Source organism: Choloepus didactylus, chromosome X (assembly GCF_015220235.1).
Source record: "Choloepus didactylus isolate mChoDid1 chromosome X, mChoDid1.pri, whole genome shotgun sequence".
Lineage (NCBI taxonomy): Eukaryota > Metazoa > Chordata > Mammalia > Pilosa > Megalonychidae > Choloepus > Choloepus didactylus.
In genome coordinates, this window is record NC_051334.1 from 63,326,881 (window position 1) to 63,350,859 (window position 23,979).

The window sequence follows — 23,979 nt, forward strand, 5'->3', positions numbered from 1 at the left end:
CACTTTATGCCCTTAAAACTGTAACCTTGTAACCAAATAAACCCACTTTTTAAAAGCCAATCCATTTCTGGTATTTTGCAAAAGGGCATCATTAGCAAACTGGAATATTTCTGTTTCATTTTTAACAATTTTATTCACATACCTTGCAATCCCTCCTGAGTGAACAATCAATAGCTCCCGGTATAATCATGTAATTATGCCTTCACCACCACAATCTACATGAGAACATTTCCATTTCATCTGCAAAAAGGAAGAGAAAAAAGAAAAAATATAAAGAATAAAGAATAAAAATAAAACAATAAAGGAGAGCTATCATTAACAACAAGAGTTCCATACCCTCCATTATATCCCCCTCTGTTAGCAATAGATTTGATGTATTGCCTTTGTTACAATTAATAGAATATTACAATATTATTGTTAACTATAGACCCTAGTTTTCATTGAATATATTGTTTACCATAAACCATACCATTTTCAACACATTGCAATGTTAACATTCACTTTCTCTCCCTGATGTAAAAAATTTCTTGTATTTCTACCTTTAATCATCATCATTGTCCACTCTAGTATTTTCTAAGCTGTACAGTCCCAGTTTTATCCATTATCTTTCCTTCTTGTGTCAAACATGCCCCTAGCCTTCCTCTTTCAACCATACTCACACTCAGCTTTGTTCAATATACTTACAATATTGTGATACCATCACATAGTATTGTGCTATCCATTTCTGAATCCTTACAATCAATCCTTTTGAACATTATGTGCTCCTTCAGCATCAAATGCCAAATTGCTACCCTCTTTCCACCTCCTGATAACTTCTACCTACCCCAAGTTCTTAACTTGAAATTTCAGCATTTGTAAATTATATTTAGTTCATTTTAGTGAGACCATAGAGTATTTGTCCCTCTGTTTCTGGCTAGGTTTGCTCTATAATGTCCTCAAGGTTCATACACATTATTGTATGTGTCATGACTTTATTTTGTTTTACAGCTACAGACTATTCCATTGTATGTATATATCACAGTTTGTTTATCCACTTGTCTGTTGATAGAAATTTGGGCTTTTTCCATATCTTGGTATTCATGAATAATACCAATATAAACATCAATTTACAAATGTCCTTTTGTGTCCTAGCCTACAGTTCCTCCAAGTATATACTTAGTGTTGGGATTGCTGGATCATATGACAATTCTATACTTAGCTTCCTGAGGAACTAACAAACTGCCTTCCAGAGCAGTTGCACCATTCTGCATTCCCACCAAAAATGAATAAGTGTACCTCTTTCTCCACATCCTCTCCAACACTTGTAGTTTCCTTTTTTTGAAAATTGCCATTCTAATAGGTGTGAGATAATATCTCCTTGTAGTTTTGATTTGTATTTCCCAATAGCTAGTTATGTTTTGCATCTTTTCATGCTTTTAAATCATATTTTTATTGTGGGATATAACATACATATATAGAAGTGATTACTTTCCAAGTACAATTTAAAAGGCAGTTAGAAAGCAAATTTCAAAGAATGTTATAGGTAACATTTCCACAGGTTTGGCTATTTCCTTATTAGAAATATAACATATATACAGAAAAGTGATAACTTTCGAATTACAATTTAATAAGTAATCTCAGAAATGCAAGGATGTCATAAGAGAGAAAGACACTATATACTAATAAAAGGGACAATTCAACAAGAAGAAATAGTTATCATAAATGTTTATAAACCCAATCATGTTGCCCCAAAGTACATGAAACAAACATTGGCAAAACTGAAGGAAACAATAGATGTTTCCACAATAATTGTGGGAGGCTTCAATACATCACTCTCTCCTATAGAAAGATCAACAAGACAGAGGACCAATAAGGAAATTGTGAACATAAACAATATGATAAATGAATTAGTCTTAACAGACAAATATAGAGCATTACATCCCAAATCAGGACACACATTTTTCTTTAGTGCCCATGGAACTTTCTCCAGGACAGATCATATGCTTGAGCAGAAAAAAGCCTCAATAAATTTAAAAAGATTGAAATAATTCAAAGCACATTCTTTGATCACAATGGAATACAACCAGAAGTCAATAACCATCAAATATCCAGAACATTCACAAATATCTGGAGATTAAACAACACACTCCTAAGCAATCAGTGGGTGACAGAAGAAACTGCAAGAGAAATTGCTGAATATCTAGAAACAAATGAAAATGACAACACAATATATCAAAACTTATGGGATGCAGAGAAGGTGGTACTGAGGGGGGATTTATAGCTCTAAATGCATATAATAAAAAAGAAGAAAGAGCTAAAATCAAAGAACAATGGAGCAACTGAAGAAGGTAGAAAATGAACAGCAAACTAATCCTAAACCGAGTAGAAGAAAAGAGATAACAAGGATTAAAGCAGAAATAAATGATGTAAAGAACAACAAAAAAAATAGAGAATAAATAAAACCAAAAGTTGGCTCTTTGAAATGATCAAGATAGACAAGCCCTTAGGTAAACTGACAAAAAAAAAAAAAACAGCAAAGACCCAAATAAATAAAATAATAAATGAGAGAGGGGACATTACTGAGGATCCCAAAGAAATTTATATATATATACACATATATATATATACACACACACATATATATATATATATATATGAGGATGCTATGAACAAGCCTATGCCAACAAAATAGATAATGTAGAGTAAATGGACAATTTCCTGTAAGCACATGTACAATCTAGACTGACCAGAGAAGGAATAGAAGACCTCAACAAAACAATCACAAGCAAAGAGATCCAATCAGTCATCCAAAAGCTTCCCACAAGTAAATGCTCATGGCCAGATGGCTTCACAGGGAAATTCCACCAAACTTTCCAAAAAGAACTGACACCAATATTATTTAAAATATTTCAAAAATTGAAGAAAATGGAACACTACATGACTCATCTTATGAAGCTAACATCACTTAATATCAAAACCAGGTAAAGATGCTATAAGAAAAGAAAACTACAGGCCAATCTCCATCTTGAATATAGATGCAAAAATTCTCAAAAAAATACTTGCAAATCAATTCCAAAGATACATTAAAAAAGTCATACACCATGAACAAGTGGAGTTTATTCCAGGCATGAAAGGATGGTTCAACATAAGAAAATCAATCAACATAATACAACATATTAACAAATCAACAGGGAAAAATCAAATGATCATCTCAGATGCTAAAAAAGCATTTGACGATGGTGGTGGATTGGTGAGGTGTATGTTTTAGTTACTCCTCCAGGAAAGTAGGTAGAAAGCCAGGAACTGCATGGACTGGACACCGCCGAGCATTCTGACTTTGGGCATATTTCATACAACACTCATGAAAATGTGGAACTGCTGAGATCAGCGAAATCTGTAAGTTTTTGTGGCCAGGAGACCTGCGCCCCTCCCTGCCAGGCTCAGTCCCGTGGGAGGAGGGGCCATTATCACTGGGAAGGAGAAGGGAGAACTGCAGCGGCAGCTCTTATCGGAAACTCATTCTACTGATCCAAACTCCAACCATAGATAGACTGAGACCAGACACCAGAGAATCTGAGAGCAGCCAGCCCAGCAGAGAGGAGATAGGCATAGCAAAAAACAGCAAGAAAAAGTCAAAAATAAAAGCGGAGACTGTTTGGAGTTATGGTGAACATAGAGAGGGAAAGGGCAGAGCTCAGGCCCTGAGGCTCGTTTGCAAATCCTGAAGAAAACTGATCTCTCTGCCCCCTGGATCTTTCCTTAAAGGCCCTAATTGCTTTGTCTCTTAGCATTTCAATAACGCATTAGATCTGCCAGGAGGCCCTTTTACTTTTTCTTTTTTATCTTTTTTTTCTTTTTCTAAAACAATTACTCTAAGAAGCCCAATACAGAAAGCCTCAAAGACTTCCAATTTGGGCAGGTCAAGAAAAGAGCAGAACTAAGAGAGCTCTGAGACAAAAGGCAATAATCCAGTGGCTGAGAAAATTCACTGAACACCACAACTTCCAAAGAAAAGGGGGGCATCTGCTCACAGCCATCATCCTGGTGGACAGGAAACACTCCTGCCCATCGCCGGCCCCATAGCCCAGAGCTTCCCCAGACAACTGAGAGTGATGGAAGTGCTTCCAATAACATGCATACACCACAAAATTGGGTGTGGACATTAGCCTTCCCTGCACCCTCAGCTGGTTGTCCCATAGATGGGAAGGTAGAGCAGCATGAATTAACAAGCCCCATTCAGACATGATTTCAGCAGACTGGGAGCCTCCCTACACAGACCAGCAGCTCTGAACTGCCCTGGGGGGACAGCACTCACCTGTGACATAGCACAGTCATCCCTCAACAGAGGACCAGGGGTTGCAAGGCCTGGAAGAGGGACTCAATCGCAAGTCACAGGGGCCACACGCCAATACCAAGGACTTGTGGGTCAGTGGCAGAGACAAACTGTGGCAGGACTGAACTGAAGGATTAGACCCTTGCAGCAGATTTAAAACTCCAGGAACACCAGGGAGATTTGATTGTTAGAGCCGACCCCCTCCCTGAACGCCCAGACACATGCTCCTTATACACGGCAGGCAACACCAACTACACATGCAAGCTTGGTACACAAATTGGACCCCACAAGACTTACTCCCCCACTCACCAAAGAGGTAAAGCAGGGGAGAACTGGCTTGAGGGGAACAGGTGGCTCATGGACACCACCTGCTGATTAGTCAGAGAAAGTATACTCCACAAAGCTGTAGAACTCACAAATTAGAGATAAGGATTTCAATTGGTCTACAAATCCTAAAAGAACCCTATCAAGTTAAGCAAATGACAAGAGGCCAAAAACAGCAGAAAATTTTAAAACATATGAAAAAACCAGACGATATGGATAACCCAAACCCAAACACCCAAATCAAAAGATCAGAAGACATACAGTACTAGAGCAACTAATCAAAAAACTAAAGATGAATTATGAGACCATGGCATGGGCTATAAAGGACATCAAGAAGACCCTAGAAGAGCATAAAGAAGACATTGCAAGACTAAATAAAAAAATAGAAGCTCTTATGGAAATTAAAGAAACTGTTGACCAAATTAAAAAGATTCTGGATACTCATAGTACAAGACTAGAGGAAGTTGAACAACGAATCAGTGACCTGGAAGATGACAGAATGGAAAATGAAAGCACAAAAGAAAGAATAAGGGGAAAAAAAAAAGAAAAAAATCAAAATGGACCTCAGGGATATGATAGATAAAATAAAATGTCCGACTATAAGACTCATTGGTGTTCCAGAAGGAGAAGAAAAGGGTAAAGGTCCAGGAAGAGTATTCAAAGAAATTGTTGGGGAAAACTTCCCAAATCTTCTAAACACCATAAATACATAAATCATAAATGCCCAGTGAAGTCTAAATACAATAAATCCAAATAAACCCACTCAGAGACAAATTCCTTTCACACTGTCAAATATGGAAGAGAAGGAGCAAGTTCTGAAAGCAGCAAGAGAAAAGCAATTCACCACATACAAAGGAAACAGCATAAGACTAAGTAGTGACTACTCAGCAGCCACCATGGAGGCATGAAGGCAGTGGCATGACATATTTAAATTCTGAGTGAGAAAATTTTCCAAACAAGAATACTCTATCCGGCAAAGCTCTCCTTCAAATTTGAGGGAGAGCTTAAATTTTTCACAGACAAACAAATGCTGAGAGATTTTGCTAAAAAGAGACCTGCCCTACTGGAGATACTAAAGGGAGCCCTACAGATAGAGAAACAAAGAAAGGAGAGAGAGACATGGAGAAAGGTTCAGTACTAAAGAGATTCAGTATGGGTACATTAAAGGATATTAATAGAGAGACGGAAAAATATATACGACAAACATAAACCAAAGGATAAGATGGCTGATTCAAGAAATGCCTTCACGGTTATAATGTTCAATGTAAATGGATTAAACTCACCAATCAAAAGACATAGATTCACAGAATGGATAAAAAAAATGAACCATCAATATGTTCTATACAAGAGACTCATCTTAGACACAGGGACACAAAGAAATTGAAAGTGAAAGGATGGAAAAAATACTTCATGCCAGCTACAGCCAAAAGAAAGCAGGGGTAGCAATATTAATCTCAGATAAAATAGACTTTAAATGCAGGGATGTTTTGAGAGACAAAGAAGGTCACTACATACTACTAAAGGGGCAATTCAACAAGAAGAAATAACAATCATAAATGTTTATGCACCCAATCAAGGTGTCACAAAATACATGAGAGAAACACTGGCAAAACTAAAGGAAGCAATTGATGTTTCCACAATAATTGTGGGAGATTTCAACACATCACTCTCTCCTATAGATAGATCAACCAGAAAGAAGACCAATAAGGAAATTGAAAACCTAAACAATCTGATAAATGAATTAGATTTAACAGACATATATAGAACATTACATCCCAAATCACCAGGATATACATACTTTTCTAATGCTCACGGTACTTTCTCCAGAATAGATCATATCCTGGGACATAAAACAAGGCTCAATAAATTTAAAAAGATTGAAATTATTCAAAGCACATTCTCTGACCACAATGGAATACAATTAGAAGTCAATAACCATCAGAGACTTAGAAAATTCACAAATACCTGGAGGTTAAACAACACACTCCTAAACAATCAGTGGGTTAAAGAAGAAATAGCAAGAGAAATTGCTAAATATATAGAGATGAATGAAAATGAGAACACAACATACCAAAACCTATGGGATGCAGCAAAAGCAGTACTCAGGGGGAAATTTATAGCACTAAATGCATATATTAAAAAGGAAGAAAAAGCCAAAATCAAAGAACTAATGGATCAACTGAAGAAGCTAGAAAATGAACAGCAAACCAATCCTAAACCAAGTACAAGAAAAGAAATAACAAGGATTAAAGCAGAAATAAATGACATAGAGAACAAAAAGCAAAAGAGAGGGCAAATAACACCAAAAGTTGCTTCTTTGAGAAGATCAACAAGATTGACAAGCCCCTAGCTAGACTGACAAAATCAAAAAGAGAGAAGACCCATATAAACATGAATGAGAAAGGTGACATTACTGCAGAACCTGAGGAAATTAAAAAAATTATAAGAGGATAGTATGAACAACTGTATGCCAACAAACTGAATAATGTAGAAGAAATGGACAATTTCCTGGAAACATATGAACAACCTAGACTGACCAGAGAAGAAACAGAAGACCTCAACCAAACAATCACAAGCAAAGAGATCCAATCAGTCATCAAAAACCTTCCCAAAAATAAATGCCCAGGGCCAGATGGCTTCACAGGGGAACTCTACCAAACTTTCCAAAAAGAATTGACACAAATATTACTTAAACTCTTTTAAAACACTGAAGAAAATGGAACACTACCTAACTCATTTTATGAAGCTAACATCAATCTGATACCAAAACCTGGCAAAGATGCTGTAAATAAAGGAAAACTACAGGCCAATCTCCCTAATGAATATAGAGGCAAAAATCCTCAACAAAATACTTGCAAATCGAATCCAAAGACACAATAAAAAAATCATACACCATGACCAAGTGGGGTTCATTCCAGGCATGCAAGGATGGCTCAACATAAGACAATCAATCAATGTATTACAACACATTAACAATTTGAAAGGGAAAAATCAAATGATCATCTCAATAGATGCTGAAAAAGCACTCAAAAAAATCCAACATCCCTTTTTGTTAAAAACACTTCAAAAGGTAGGAATTGAAGGAAACTTCCTCAATATGATAAAGAGCATATATGAAAAACCCACAGCCAGCATGGTACTCAATGGTGAGAGACTGAAAGCCTTCTCTCTAAGTTCAGGAACAAGACAAGGATGCCCGCTATCACCACTGTTATTCAACATTGTGCTGGAAGTGCTAGCCAGGGCAATCCAGCAAGACAAAGAAATAAAAGGTATCCAAATTGGAAAGGAAGAAGTAAAACTGTCATTGTTTGCAGACGATATGATCTTATATCTGGAAAACCCCGAGAAATTGACGACACAGCTATTAGAGATAATAAACAAATTTAGCAAAGTAGCGGGACACAAGATTAATGCACATAAGTCAGTAATGTTTCTATATGCTAGAAATGAACAAACTGAAGAGAGACTCAAGAAAAAGATACCATTTTCAATAGCAACTTAAAAAATCAAGTACCTAGGAATAAACTTAACCAAAGATGTAAAAGACCCATACAAAGAAAACTACAAAATTCTATTAAAAGCAATAGAAGGGGACTTCAAAAGATGGAAAAATATTCCATGTTCATGGATAGGAAGGCTAAATGTCATTAAGATGTCAATTCTACCCAAACTCATCTACAGATTCAATGCAATCCCAATCAAAATTCCAACAACCTACTTTGCAGACTTGGAAAAGCTAGTTATCAAATTTATTTGGAAAGGGAAGATGCCTCGAATTGCCAAAGACACTCTAAAAAGGAAAAACAATGTGGGAGGACTTACACTCCCTGACTTTGAAGCTTATTACAAAGCCACAGTTGTCAAAACAGCATGGTACTGGCACAAAGATAGACATATAGATCAATGGAATCGAATTGAGAATTTGGAAATAGACCCCCAGATCTATGGCCAACTGATCTTTGATAAGGCCCCCAAAGTCACTGAACTGGGTCATAATGGTCTTTTCAACAAATGGGGCTGGGAGAGTTGGATATCCATATCCAAAAGAATGAAAGAGGACCCCTACCTCACACCCTACACAAAAATTAACTCAAAATGGACCAAAGATCTCAATATAAAAGAAAGTACCATAAAACTCCTAGAAGATAATGTAGGAAAGCATCTTCAAGACCTTGTATTAGGAGGCCACTTCCTAGACTTTACACCCAAAGCACAGGAAACAAAAGAAAAAATAGATAAATGGGAACTCCTCAAGCTTAGAAGTTTCTGTACCTCAAAGGAATTTGTCAAAAAGGTAAAGAGGCAGGCAACACAATGGGAAAAAATTTTGGAAACCATGTATCTGACAAAAGACTGATATCTTGCATATATAAAGAAATCCTACAACTCAATGACAATAGTACAGACAGCCCAATTATAAAATGGGCAAAAGATATGAAAAGACAGTTCTCTGAAGAGGAAATACAAATGGCCAAGAAACACATGAAAAAATGTTCAGCTTTACTAGCTATTAGAGAGATGCAAATTAAGACCACAATGAGATACCATCTCACACCAATTAGAATCGCTGCCATTAAACAAACAGGAAACTACAAATGCTGGAAGGGATGTGGAGAAATTGGAACTCTTATTCATTGTTGGTGGGACTGTATAATGGTTCAGCCACTCTGGAAGTCAGTCTGGCAGTTCCTTAGAAAACTAGATATGGAGTTACACTTCGATCCAGCGATTGCACTTCTCAGTGTATAACCGGAAGTTCGGAGAGCAGTGACACGAACAGATATCTGCACGCCAATGTTCATAGCAGCATTATTCACAACTGCCAAGAAATGGAAACAACCCAACTGTCCTTCAACAGATGAGTGGATAAATAAAATGTGGTATATACACATGATGGAATACTACATGGCTGTAAGAAGGAACGATGTCCTGAAACATATGACAACATGGATGAACCTTGAAGACATAATGCTGAGCGAAATAAGCCAGGCACAAAAAGACAAATATTATATGCTGCCACTAATGTGAACTTTGAAAAATGTAAAACAAATGGTTTATAATGTAGAATGTAGGGAAACTAGCGATAGAGAGCAATTAAGGAAGGGGGAACAATAATCCAAGAACAGATTAGCTATCATGGGTAAATTTAATGTTCTGGGAATGCCCAGGAATGACTATGGTCCGTTAATTTCTGATGGGTATAGTAGGAACAAGTTCACAGAAATGTTGCTATACTAGGTTACTTTCTTGGGGTAGAGTAGGAACATGTTGGAAGTAAAGTAGTTATCTTAGGTTAGTTGTCTTTTTCTTACTCCCTTGTTATGGTCTCTTTGAAATGTTCTTTTATTGTATGTTTTTTTATTTTTTTGAATTTTTTTTTATTTTTCAGACAGTTGATTTAGGAAAAAAAATGTTTAAAATAAAAAATAAACAAGGAAAAAAATATGTAGAGCCCCCTTGAGGAGCTGGTGGAGAATGCAGGGGAATTGGCCTGCCCTACCTCAATGGTTGCTAACATGCCCACAGGCATAGGGGATTGGTGGTTTGATGGGTTGAGCCCTCTAACATGGGAATTGCCCTTGGGAAGACTGTTGCTGCAAAGGACAGGCTAGGCCTCCCTATAATTTTGCCTAAGAGCCTCCTCCCGAATGCCTCTTTGTTGCTCAGATGTGGCCCTCTCTCTCTAGCTAAGACAACTTGAAAGGTGAAATCACTGCCCTCCCCCCTATGTGGGATCAGACACCCAGGGGAGTGAATCTCCCTGGCAATGTGGAATATGACTCCTGGGGAGGAATGTAGACCCGGCATCATGGGATGGAGAACATCTTCTTGACCAAAAGGGGGATGTGAAAGGAAATGAAACAAGCTTCAGTGGCAGAGAGATTCCAAAAGGAGATGAGAGGTCACTCTGGTGGGCACTCTTATGCACAATATAGACAACCCTTTTTAGGTTCTAATGAACTGGGGTAGCTGGTGGTAGATACCTGAAACTATCAAACTACAACCCAGAACCCATGAATCTCGAAGATAATTATATAAAAATGTGGCTTATGAGGGGGGACAGTGGGATTGGGGGGCCATAGGGATCACACTCCCCTTTGTCTAGTTTGTGGATGGATGAGTGGAAAGGTGGGGGAAGGAAACAAACAAACAGACAAGGGCACCCAGTGTTCTTTTTTACTTTACTTCCTCTTTTTCACTTTAATTATTATTCTGGTTATTTTTGTGTGGGTGGTAATGAGGGTGTTGGGGATTGATTTTGGTGATGAATGTACAACTATGTAATGGTACTGTGAACAATCGAATGTACAATTTGTTTTGTATGACTGCGTGGTATGTGAATATATCTCAATAAAATGAATATTTAAAAAAAAAAGCATTTGACAAAACCGACAAAACCCAGCATCTTTTTTTGATAAAAACACCATTTCTGAATCCTTACAATCAATCCTTTTGAACATTATGTGCTCCTTCAGCATCAAATGCCAAATTGCTACCCTCTTTCCACCTCCTGATAACTTCTACCTACCCCAAGTTCTTAACTTGAAATTTCAGCATTTGTAAATTATATTTAGTTCATTTTAGTGAGACCATAGAGTATTTGTCCCTCTGTTTCTGGCTAGGTTTGCTCTATAATGTCCTCAAGGTTCATACACATTATTGTATGTGTCATGACTTTATTTTGTTTTACAGCTACAGACTATTCCATTGTATGTATATATCACAGTTTGTTTATCCACTTGTCTGTTGATAGAAATTTGGGCTTTTTCCATATCTTGGTATTCATGAATAATACCAATATAAACATCAATTTACAAATGTCCTTTTGTGTCCTAGCCTACAGTTCCTCCAAGTATATACTTAGTGTTGGGATTGCTGGATCATATGACAATTCTATACTTAGCTTCCTGAGGAACTAACAAACTGCCTTCCAGAGCAGTTGCACCATTCTGCATTCCCACCAAAAATGAATAAGTGTACCTCTTTCTCCACATCCTCTCCAACACTTGTAGTTTCCTTTTTTTGAAAATTGCCATTCTAATAGGTGTGAGATAATATCTCCTTGTAGTTTTGATTTGTATTTCCCAATAGCTAGTTATGTTTTGCATCTTTTCATGCTTTTAAATCATATTTTATTGTGGGATATAACATACATATATAGAAGTGATTACTTTCCAAGTACAATTTAAAAGGCAGTTAGAAAGCAAATTTCAAAGAATGTTATAGGTAACATTTCCACAGGTTTGGCTATTTCCTTATTAGAAATATAACATATATACAGAAAAGTGATAACTTTCGAATTACAATTTAATAAGTAATCTCAGAAATGCAAGGATGTCATAAGAGAGAAAGACACTATATACTAATAAAAGGGACAATTCAACAAGAAGAAATAGTTATCATAAATGTTTATAAACCCAATCATGTTGCCCCAAAGTACATGAAACAAACATTGGCAAAACTGAAGGAAACAATAGATGTTTCCACAATAATTGTGGGAGGCTTCAATACATCACTCTCTCCTATAGAAAGATCAACAAGACAGAGGACCAATAAGGAAATTGTGAACATAAACAATATGATAAATGAATTAGTCTTAACAGACAAATATAGAGCATTACATCCCAAATCAGGACACACATTTTTCTTTAGTGCCCATGGAACTTTCTCCAGGACAGATCATATGCTTGAGCAGAAAAAAGCCTCAATAAATTTAAAAAGATTGAAATAATTCAAAGCACATTCTTTGATCACAATGGAATACAACCAGAAGTCAATAACCATCAAATATCCAGAACATTCACAAATATCTGGAGATTAAACAACACACTCCTAAGCAATCAGTGGGTGACAGAAGAAACTGCAAGAGAAATTGCTGAATATCTAGAAACAAATGAAAATGACAACACAATATATCAAAACTTATGGGATGCAGAGAAGGTGGTACTGAGGGGGGATTTATAGCTCTAAATGCATATAATAAAAAAGAAGAAAGAGCTAAAATCAAAGAACAATGGAGCAACTGAAGAAGGTAGAAAATGAACAGCAAACTAATCCTAAACCGAGTAGAAGAAAAGAGATAACAAGGATTAAAGCAGAAATAAATGATGTAAAGAACAACAAAAAAAATAGAGAATAAATAAAACCAAAAGTTGGCTCTTTGAAATGATCAAGATAGACAAGCCCTTAGGTAAACTGACAAAAAAAAAAAAACAGCAAAGACCCAAATAAATAAAATAATAAATGAGAGAGGGGACATTACTGAGGATCCCAAAGAAATTTATATATATATACACATATATATATATACACACACACACATATATATATATATATATGAGGATGCTATGAACAAGCCTATGCCAACAAAATAGATAATGTAGAGTAAATGGACAATTTCCTGTAAGCACATGTACAATCTAGACTGACCAGAGAAGGAATAGAAGACCTCAACAAAACAATCACAAGCAAAGAGATCCAATCAGTCATCCAAAAGCTTCCCACAAGTAAATGCTCATGGCCAGATGGCTTCACAGGGAAATTCCACCAAACTTTCCAAAAAGAACTGACACCAATATTATTTAAAATATTTCAAAAATTGAAGAAAATGGAACACTACATGACTCATCTTATGAAGCTAACATCACTTAATATCAAAACCAGGTAAAGATGCTATAAGAAAAGAAAACTACAGGCCAATCTCCATCTTGAATATAGATGCAAAAATTCTCAAAAAAATACTTGCAAATCAATTCCAAAGATACATTAAAAAAGTCATACACCATGAACAAGTGGAGTTTATTCCAGGCATGAAAGGATGGTTCAACATAAGAAAATCAATCAACATAATACAACATATTAACAAATCAACAGGGAAAAATCAAATGATCATCTCAGATGCTAAAAAAGCATTTGACGATGGTGGTGGATTGGTGAGGTGTATGTTTTAGTTACTCCTCCAGGAAAGTAGGTAGAAAGCCAGGAACTGCATGGACTGGACACCGCCGAGCATTCTGACTTTGGGCATATTTCATACAACACTCATGAAAATGTGGAACTGCTGAGATCAGCGAAATCTGTAAGTTTTTGTGGCCAGGAGACCTGCGCCCCTCCCTGCCAGGCTCAGTCCCGTGGGAGGAGGGGCCATTATCACTGGGAAGGAGAAGGGAGAACTGCAGCGGCAGCTCTTATCGGAAACTCATTCTACTGATCCAAACTCCAACCATAGATAGACTGAGACCAGACACCAGAGAATCTGAGAGCAGCCAGCCCAGCAGAGAGGAGATAGGCATAGCAAAAAACAGCAAGAAAAAGTCAAAAATAAAAGCGGAGACTGTTTGGAGTTATGGTGAACATAGAGAGGGAAAGGGCAGAGCTCAGGCCCTGAGGCTCGTTTGCAAATCCTGAAGAAAACTGATCTCTCTGCCCCCTGGATCTTTCCTTAAAGGCCCTAATTGCTTTGTCTCTTAGCATTTCAATAACGCATTAGATCTGCCAGGAGGCCCTTTTACTTTTTCTTTTTTATCTTTTTTTTCTTTTTCTAAAACAATTACTCTAAGAAGCCCAATACAGAAAGCCTCAAAGACTTCCAATTTGGGCAGGTCAAGAAAAGAGCAGAACTAAGAGAGCTCTGAGACAAAAGGCAATAATCCAGTGGCTGAGAAAATTCACTGAACACCACAACTTCCAAAGAAAAGGGGGGCATCTGCTCACAGCCATCATCCTGGTGGACAGGAAACACTCCTGCCCATCGCCGGCCCCATAGCCCAGAGCTTCCCCAGACAACTGAGAGTGATGGAAGTGCTTCCAATAACATGCATACACCACAAAATTGGGTGTGGACATTAGCCTTCCCTGCACCCTCAGCTGGTTGTCCCATAGATGGGAAGGTAGAGCAGCATGAATTAACAAGCCCCATTCAGACATGATTTCAGCAGACTGGGAGCCTCCCTACACAGACCAGCAGCTCTGAACTGCCCTGGGAGGACAGCACTCACCTGTGACATAGCACAGTCATCCCTCAACAGAGGACCAGGGGTTGCAAGGCCTGGAAGAGGGACTCAATCGCAAGTCACAGGGGCCACACGCCAATACCAAGGACTTGTGGGTCAGTGGCAGAGACAAACTGTGGCAGGACTGAACTGAAGGATTAGACCCTTGCAGCAGATTTAAAACTCCAGGAACACCAGGGAGATTTGATTGTTAGAGCCGACCCCCTCCCTGAACGCCCAGACACATGCTCCTTATACACGGCAGGCAACACCAACTACACATGCAAGCTTGGTACACAAATTGGACCCCACAAGACTTACTCCCCCACTCACCAAAGAGGTAAAGCAGGGGAGAACTGGCTTGAGGGGAACAGGTGGCTCATGGACACCACCTGCTGATTAGTCAGAGAAAGTATACTCCACAAAGCTGTAGAACTCACAAATTAGAGATAAGGATTTCAATTGGTCTACAAATCCTAAAAGAACCCTATCAAGTTAAGCAAATGACAAGAGGCCAAAAACAGCAGAAAATTTTAAAACATATGAAAAAACCAGACGATATGGATAACCCAAACCCAAACACCCAAATCAAAAGATCAGAAGACATACAGTACTAGAGCAACTAATCAAAAAACTAAAGATGAATTATGAGACCATGGCATGGGCTATAAAGGACATCAAGAAGACCCTAGAAGAGCATAAAGAAGACATTGCAAGACTAAATAAAAAATAGAAGCTCTTATGGAAATTAAAGAAACTGTTGACCAAATTAAAAAGATTCTGGATACTCATAGTACAAGACTAGAGGAAGTTGAACAACGAATCAGTGACCTGGAAGATGACAGAATGGAAAATGAAAGCACAAAAGAAAGAATAAGGGGAAAAAAAAAGAAAAAAATCAAAATGGACCTCAGGGATATGATAGATAAAATAAAATGTCCGACTATAAGACTCATTGGTGTTCCAGAAGGAGAAGAAAAGGGTAAAGGTCCAGGAAGAGTATTCAAAGAAATTGTTGGGGAAAACTTCCCAAATCTTCTAAACACCATAAATACATAAATCATAAATGCCCAGTGAAGTCTAAATACAATAAATCCAAATAAACCCACTCAGAGACAAATTCCTTTCACACTGTCAAATATGGAAGAGAAGGAGCAAGTTCTGAAAGCAGCAAGAGAAAAGCAATTCACCACATACAAAGGAAACAGCATAAGACTAAGTAGTGACTACTCAGCAGCCACCATGGAGGCATGAAGGCAGTGGCATGACATATTTAAATTCTGAGTGAGAAAATTTTCCAAACAAGAATACTCTATCCGGCAAAGCTCTCCTTCAAATTTGAGGGAGAGCTTAAATTTTTCACAGACAAACAAATGCTGAGAGATTTTGCTAAAAAGAGACCTGCCCTACTGGAGATACTAAAGGGAGCCCTACAGATAGAGAAACAAAGAAAGGAGAGAGAGACATGGAGAAAGGTTCAGTACTAAAGAGATTCAGTATGGGTACATTAAAGGATATTAATAGAGAGACGGAAAAATATATACGACAAACATAAACCAAAGGATAAGATGGCTGATTCAAGAAATGCCTTCACGGTTATAATGTTCAATGTAAATGGATTAAACTCACCAATCAAAAGACATAGATTCACAGAATGGATAAAAAAAATGAACCATCAATATGTTCTATACAAGAGACTCATCTTAGACACAGGGACACAAAGAAATTGAAAGTGAAAGGATGGAAAAAATACTTCATGCCAGCTACAGCCAAAAGAAAGCAGGGGTAGCAATATTAATCTCAGATAAAATAGACTTTAAATGCAGGGATGTTTTGAGAGACAAAGAAGGTCACTACATACTACTAAAGGGGCAATTCAACAAGAAGAAATAACAATCATAAATGTTTATGCACCCAATCAAGGTGTCACAAAATACATGAGAGAAACACTGGCAAAACTAAAGGAAGCAATTGATGTTTCCACAATAATTGTGGGAGATTTCAACACATCACTCTCTCCTATAGATAGATCAACCAGAAAGAAGACCAATAAGGAAATTGAAAACCTAAACAATCTGATAAATGAATTAGATTTAACAGACATATATAGAACATTACATCCCAAATCACCAGGATATACATACTTTTCTAATGCTCACGGTACTTTCTCCAGAATAGATCATATCCTGGGACATAAAACAAGGCTCAATAAATTTAAAAAGATTGAAATTATTCAAAGCACATTCTCTGACCACAATGGAATACAATTAGAAGTCAATAACCATCAGAGACTTAGAAAATTCACAAATACCTGGAGGTTAAACAACACACTCCTAAACAATCAGTGGGTTAAAGAAGAAATAGCAAGAGAAATTGCTAAATATATAGAGATGAATGAAAATGAGAACACAACATACCAAAACCTATGGGATGCAGCAAAAGCAGTACTCAGGGGGAAATTTATAGCACTAAATGCATATATTAAAAAGGAAGAAAAAGCCAAAATCAAAGAACTAATGGATCAACTGAAGAAGCTAGAAAATGAACAGCAAACCAATCCTAAACCAAGTACAAGAAAAGAAATAACAAGGATTAAAGCAGAAATAAATGACATAGAGAACAAAAAGCAAAAGAGAGGGCAAATAACACCAAAAGTTGCTTCTTTGAGAAGATCAACAAGATTGACAAGCCCCTAGCTAGACTGACAAAATCAAAAAGAGAGAAGACCCATATAAACATGAATGAGAAAGGTGACATTACTGCAGAACCTGAGGAAATTAAAAAATTATAAGAGGATAGTATGAACAACTGTATGCCAACAAACTGAATAATGTAGAAGAAATGGACAATTTCCTGGAAACATATGAACAACCTCGACTGACCAGAGAAGAAACAGAAGACCTCAACCAAACAATCACAAGCAAAGAGATCCAATCAGTCATCAAAAACCTTCCCAAAAATAAATGCCCAGGGCCAGATGGCTTCACAGGGGAACTCTACCAAACTTTCCAAAAAGAATTGACACAAATATTACTTAAACTCTTTTAAAACACTGAAGAAAATGGAACACTACCTAACTCATTTTATGAAGCTAACATCAATCTGATACCAAAACCTGGCAAAGATGCTGTAAATAAAGGAAAACTACAGGCCAATCTCCCTAATGAATATAGAGGCAAAAATCCTCAACAAAATACTTGCAAATCGAATCCAAAGACACAATAAAAAAATCATACACCATGACCAAGTGGGGTTCATTCCAGGCATGCAAGGATGGCTCAACATAAGACAATCAATCAATGTATTACAACACATTAACAATTTGAAAGGGAAAAATCAAATGATCATCTCAATAGATGCTGAAAAAGCACTCAAAAAATCCAACATCCCTTTTGTTAAAAACACTTCAAAAGGTAGGAATTGAAGGAAACTTCCTCAATATGATAAAGAGCATATATGAAAAACCCACAGCCAGCATGGTACTCAATGGTGAGAGACTGAAAGCCTTCTCTCTAAGTTCAGGAACAAGACAAGGATGCCCGCTATCACCACTGTTATTCAACATTGTGCTGGAAGTGCTAGCCAGGGCAATCCAGCAAGACAAAGAAATAAAAGGTATCCAAATTGGAAAGGAAGAAGTAAAACTGTCATTGTTTGCAGACGATATGATCTTATATCTGGAAAACCCCGAGAAATTGACGACACAGCTATTAGAGATAATAAACAAATTTAGCAAAGTAGCGGGACACAAGATTAATGCACATAAGTCAGTAATGTTTCTATATGCTAGAAATGAACAAACTGAAGAGAGACTCAAGAAAAAGATACCATTTTCAATAGCAACTTAAAAAATCAAGTACCTAGGAATAAACTTAACCAAAGATGTAAAAGACCCATACAAAGAAAACTACAAAATTCTATTAAAAGCAATAGAAGGGGACTTCAAAAGATGGAAAAATATTCCATGTTCATGGATAGGAAGGCTAAATGTCATTAAGATGTCAATTCTACCCAAACTCATCTACAGATTCAATGCAATCCCAATCAAAATTCCAACAACCTACTTTGCAGACTTGGAAAAGCTAGTTATCAAATTTATTTGGAAAGGGAAGATGCCTCGAATTGCCAAAGACACTCTAAAAAGGAAAAACAATGTGGGAGGACTTACACTCCCTGACTTTGAAGCTTATTACAAAGCCACAGTTGTCAAAACAGCATGGTACTGGCACAAAGATAGACATATAGATCAATGGAATCGAATTGAGAATTTGGAAATAGACCCCCAGATCTATGGCCAACTGATCTTTGATAAGGCCCCCAAAGTCACTGAACTGGGTCATAATGGTCTTTTCAACAAATGGGGCTGGGAGAGTTGGATATCCATATCCAAAAGAATGAAAGAGGACCCCTACCTCACACCCTACACAAAAATTAACTCAAAATGGACCAAAGATCTCAATATAAAAGAAAGTACCATAAAACTCCTAGAAGATAATGTAGGAAAGCATCTTCAAGACCTTGTATTAGGAGGCCACTTCCTAGACTTTACACCCAAAGCACAGGAAACAAAAGAAAAAATAGATAAATGGGAACTCCTCAAGCTTAGAAGTTTCTGTACCTCAAAGGAATTTGTCAAAAAGGTAAAGAGGCAGGCAACACAATGGGAAAAAATTTTGGAAACCATGTATCTGACAAAAGACTGATATCTTGCATATATAAAGAAATCCTACAACTCAATGACAATAGTACAGACAGCCCAATTATAAAATGGGCAAAAGATATGAAAAGACAGTTCTCTGAAGAGGAAATACAAATGGCCAAGAAACACATGAAAAAATGTTCAGCTTTACTAGCTATTAGAGAGATGCAAATTAAGACCACAATGAGATACCATCTCACACCAATTAGAATCGCTGCCATTAAACAAACAGGAAACTACAAATGCTGGAAGGGATGTGGAGAAATTGGAACTCTTATTCATTGTTGGTGGGACTGTATAATGGTTCAGCCACTCTGGAAGTCAGTCTGGCAGTTCCTTAGAAAACTAGATATGGAGTTACACTTCGATCCAGCGATTGCACTTCTCAGTGTATAACCGGAAGTTCGGAGAGCAGTGACACGAACAGATATCTGCACGCCAATGTTCATAGCAGCATTATTCACAACTGCCAAGAAATGGAAACAACCCAACTGTCCTTCAACAGATGAGTGGATAAATAAAATGTGGTATATACACATGATGGAATACTACATGGCTGTAAGAAGGAACGATGTCCTGAAACATATGACAACATGGATGAACCTTGAAGACATAATGCTGAGCGAAATAAGCCAGGCACAAAAAGACAAATATTATATGCTGCCACTAATGTGAACTTTGAAAAATGTAAAACAAATGGTTTATAATGTAGAATGTAGGGAAACTAGCGATAGAGAGCAATTAAGGAAGGGGGAACAATAATCCAAGAACAGATTAGCTATCATGGGTAAATTTAATGTTCTGGGAATGCCCAGGAATGACTATGGTCCGTTAATTTCTGATGGGTATAGTAGGAACAAGTTCACAGAAATGTTGCTATACTAGGTTACTTTCTTGGGGTAGAGTAGGAACATGTTGGAAGTAAAGTAGTTATCTTAGGTTAGTTGTCTTTTTCTTACTCCCTTGTTATGGTCTCTTTGAAATGTTCTTTTATTGTATGTTTTTTTTATTTTTTTGAATTTTTTTTTTATTTTTCAGACAGTTGATTTAGGAAAAAAAATGTTTAAAATAAAAAATAAACAAGGAAAAAAATATGTAGAGCCCCCTTGAGGAGCTGGTGGAGAATGCAGGGGAATTGGCCTGCCCTACCTCAATGGTTGCTAACATGCCCACAGGCATAGGGGATTGGTGGTTTGATGGGTTGAGCCCTCTAACATGGGAATTGCCCTTGGGAAGACTGTTGCTGCAAAGGACAGGCTAGGCCTCCCTATAATTTTGCCTAAGAGCCTCCTCCCGAATGCCTCTTTGTTGCTCAGATGTGGCCCTCTCTCTCTAGCTAAGACAACTTGAAAGGTGAAATCACTGCCCTCCCCCCTATGTGGGATCAGACACCCAGGGGAGTGAATCTCCCTGGCAATGTGGAATATGACTCCTGGGGAGGAATGTAGACCCGGCATCATGGGATGGAGAACATCTTCTTGACCAAAAGGGGGATGTGAAAGGAAATGAAACAAGCTTCAGTGGCAGAGAGATTCCAAAAGGAGATGAGAGGTCACTCTGGTGGGCACTCTTATGCACAATATAGACAACCCTTTTTAGGTTCTAATGAACTGGGGTAGCTGGTGGTAGATACCTGAAACTATCAAACTACAACCCAGAACCCATGAATCTCGAAGATAATTATATAAAAATGTGGCTTATGAGGGGGGACAGTGGGATTGGGGGGCCATAGGGATCACACTCCCCTTTGTCTAGTTTGTGGATGGATGAGTGGAAAGGTGGGGGAAGGAAACAAACAAACAGACAAGGGCACCCAGTGTTCTTTTTTACTTTACTTCCTCTTTTTCACTTTAATTATTATTCTGGTTATTTTTGTGTGGGTGGTAATGAGGGTGTTGGGGATTGATTTTGGTGATGAATGTACAACTATGTAATGGTACTGTGAACAATCGAATGTACAATTTGTTTTGTATGACTGCGTGGTATGTGAATATATCTCAATAAAATGAATATTTAAAAAAAAAAGCATTTGACAAAACCGACAAAACCCAGCATCTTTTTTTGATAAAAACACTGCAAAATGTAGGAATTGAAGGAAACTTTCTCAATATGAAAAATGGCATATATGAAAAACCCACAGCCAGCATAGTACTCAATGGCAAGAGTCCAAAACCCTTCCCTCTAAGATCAGGACCTAACTGAAGGGTCACTCAAGAAAAATATTCCATTCTCAATAGCAACTAAAACAGTAAAGCACCTAGGAACAAACTTAACCAAGGATGTAAAAGCCCTGTACATAGAAAGTTACACAACTTTATTAAAGAAATAGAAGGAAGACCTGAAAATATGGAAATATATTCCATGTTCATGGATAAGAAGGCCAAATGTTAAGATGTCAATTCTAGTTAAACTCATCAACAGATTCAATTCCAATCAACATTCCAACAGCCTACTTTGCAGACTTGGAAAAGCTAGTTGTCAAATTTATTTGGAAAGGAAAGATGCCTCAAATTGCTAAAAACATTCTAAACAAGAAAAATGAAGCAGTAGAACTTATACTTCCTGACTTTGAAGCTTACTATAAAGCCACAGTAGTGAAAACAGCATGGTATTGGCACAGAGATAGACATATTGATCAATGGAATTGAATTGGGAATTCAGAAATAGACCCGCAGATCTATGGTTGACTAATCTTTGATAAGGCCACCAAACCCAATGAACTGGAACATAAGAGTCTCTTCAATGAATGGGGTTGGGACAACTGGATATCTATATCCAAAAAAATGAAGGAGGACCCCACATCACAGCCTACACAAAAGTTAACTCATATAGATCAAAGACCTCAATATAAGGTACAGTACCATAAAATACCTAGAAGATAATGTAGGGAAACACCTTCAAGACCTTGTATTAAGAGATCGCTTCTCAGACCTTATACCCAAAGCACAAGCAATGAAAGAAAAGTAGATAAATGGGAACTCCTCCAAATTAAAATTTTCTGTAGCTCAAAGGAATTTGACAAAAAGGTGAAGAGGCAGCCAACTCAATGGGAAAAATATTTGGAAACCATGTATCTAATAAAAGACTGATATCTTGCATATATAAAGAAATCCTACAAATCAATGACAGTAGTACAAGCAACCTAATTATAAAATGGGCAAAAGATATGAAAAGATATCTCTCTGAAGATGAAATACAAATGGCTAAAAAACACATGAAAAAATGTTCATCTTCAGTAGCTTTTAGGGAGATGCAAATTAAGACCACAATGAAATACCTCATTCCAATTAGAATGGCTGCCATTAAACAAGCAGGAAACTACAAATGCTGGATAGGATGTGGAGAAATGGGAACTCTTATTCATTGCTGGTGGGACTGTACAGCCACTCTGGAGGAGTCTGGCGGTTCCTTACAAAACTAGATATCAAGTTACACTTTGACCCAGCAATTTCACTTCTTGGTGATCTAAAAGCAGTGACATGAAGAGTATTTGCACAATGATGTTCACAGCAGCATTATTCACAATTGCCAAGAGATGGAAACAGTCCAAATGTCCTTCAACAGATGAGTGGATAAACAAAATTTGGTATATACACCCAATGGAATTTTATGTGTCAGTAAGAAGAATTGATGTACTGAAACAAACGTAACACAGATGAACCATGAAGACATAATGCTGAGTGAAGTAAGCCAGGCACAATAAGAGAGATATTGTATGTTGCCACTAATGTGAACTCTGTGAAATATGCAAAATAAATGTTTTATATTGTAGAATGTAGGGGGCCTAGCAATAGCAAATAGTGAAGGGGGAACAATAATATAATAACAGATAAGTTATGGAGGGTAATGTTAATGTTATGGGAATGCTCAGGAACAACTATCATTTGTTAATTTGGGGGTAGTATGTTAGGAACATGATGAAAGCAATGTAGTTATTTTAGGTTATTTTTCTTATTCCTTTGGTTATGGTTTGCTAATTCTATTGGGGTATGGTAGGAACATGTTGGAAGAAATGTAGTTATTTTAGGTTATTTGCTTTTCTTATTTCTGTGTTTTGTTTTGTTTGAAATATTTTTTTATTTTTTTAATTTTTTGATAAATAATTTTTTTAAAAAAGAAAAGGGATAGAGGATAATCATGACAAGGTCAGAAACTTCTCTTCTGGATCCAGTTCAGTTGTGGACAGTGCATTGAGGTAGTGTAGAATTTGGAAAGGATAGTTAGGGAGTTAGCTATTGGCTTATTACTTCAGTTAAAGGTTCCCCCACTTAGACTAGACAGGAGCCCTACCCTCACTTCTATCACTTTAGGATGAGGAGAACCAAGAGATGTACACTGGAAGGTCTGACCTCATGTTTTTTTACAACTATATAAATGCTTAAATCATGACTTTGGGACCCAGTGACCTCTATTACTCATTCTTCAGCAAAAATTTATAAGAAATATTATGCAATATATAAAGAGCACAGAACAGAAGTAAGGAGTCAAGATAACTGGGTGTATCAGTAATTTCCTATGAAAGCTTGGAAAAGTGGCTCCATTCTAGACATCAGTTTCCTCATCTGTAAAACAAGGGATCAGGACAAGTAACCTAATAATCACCAGAGCTCCTTACAGACATAATAGACTATGCATATGTGACTTCTCAT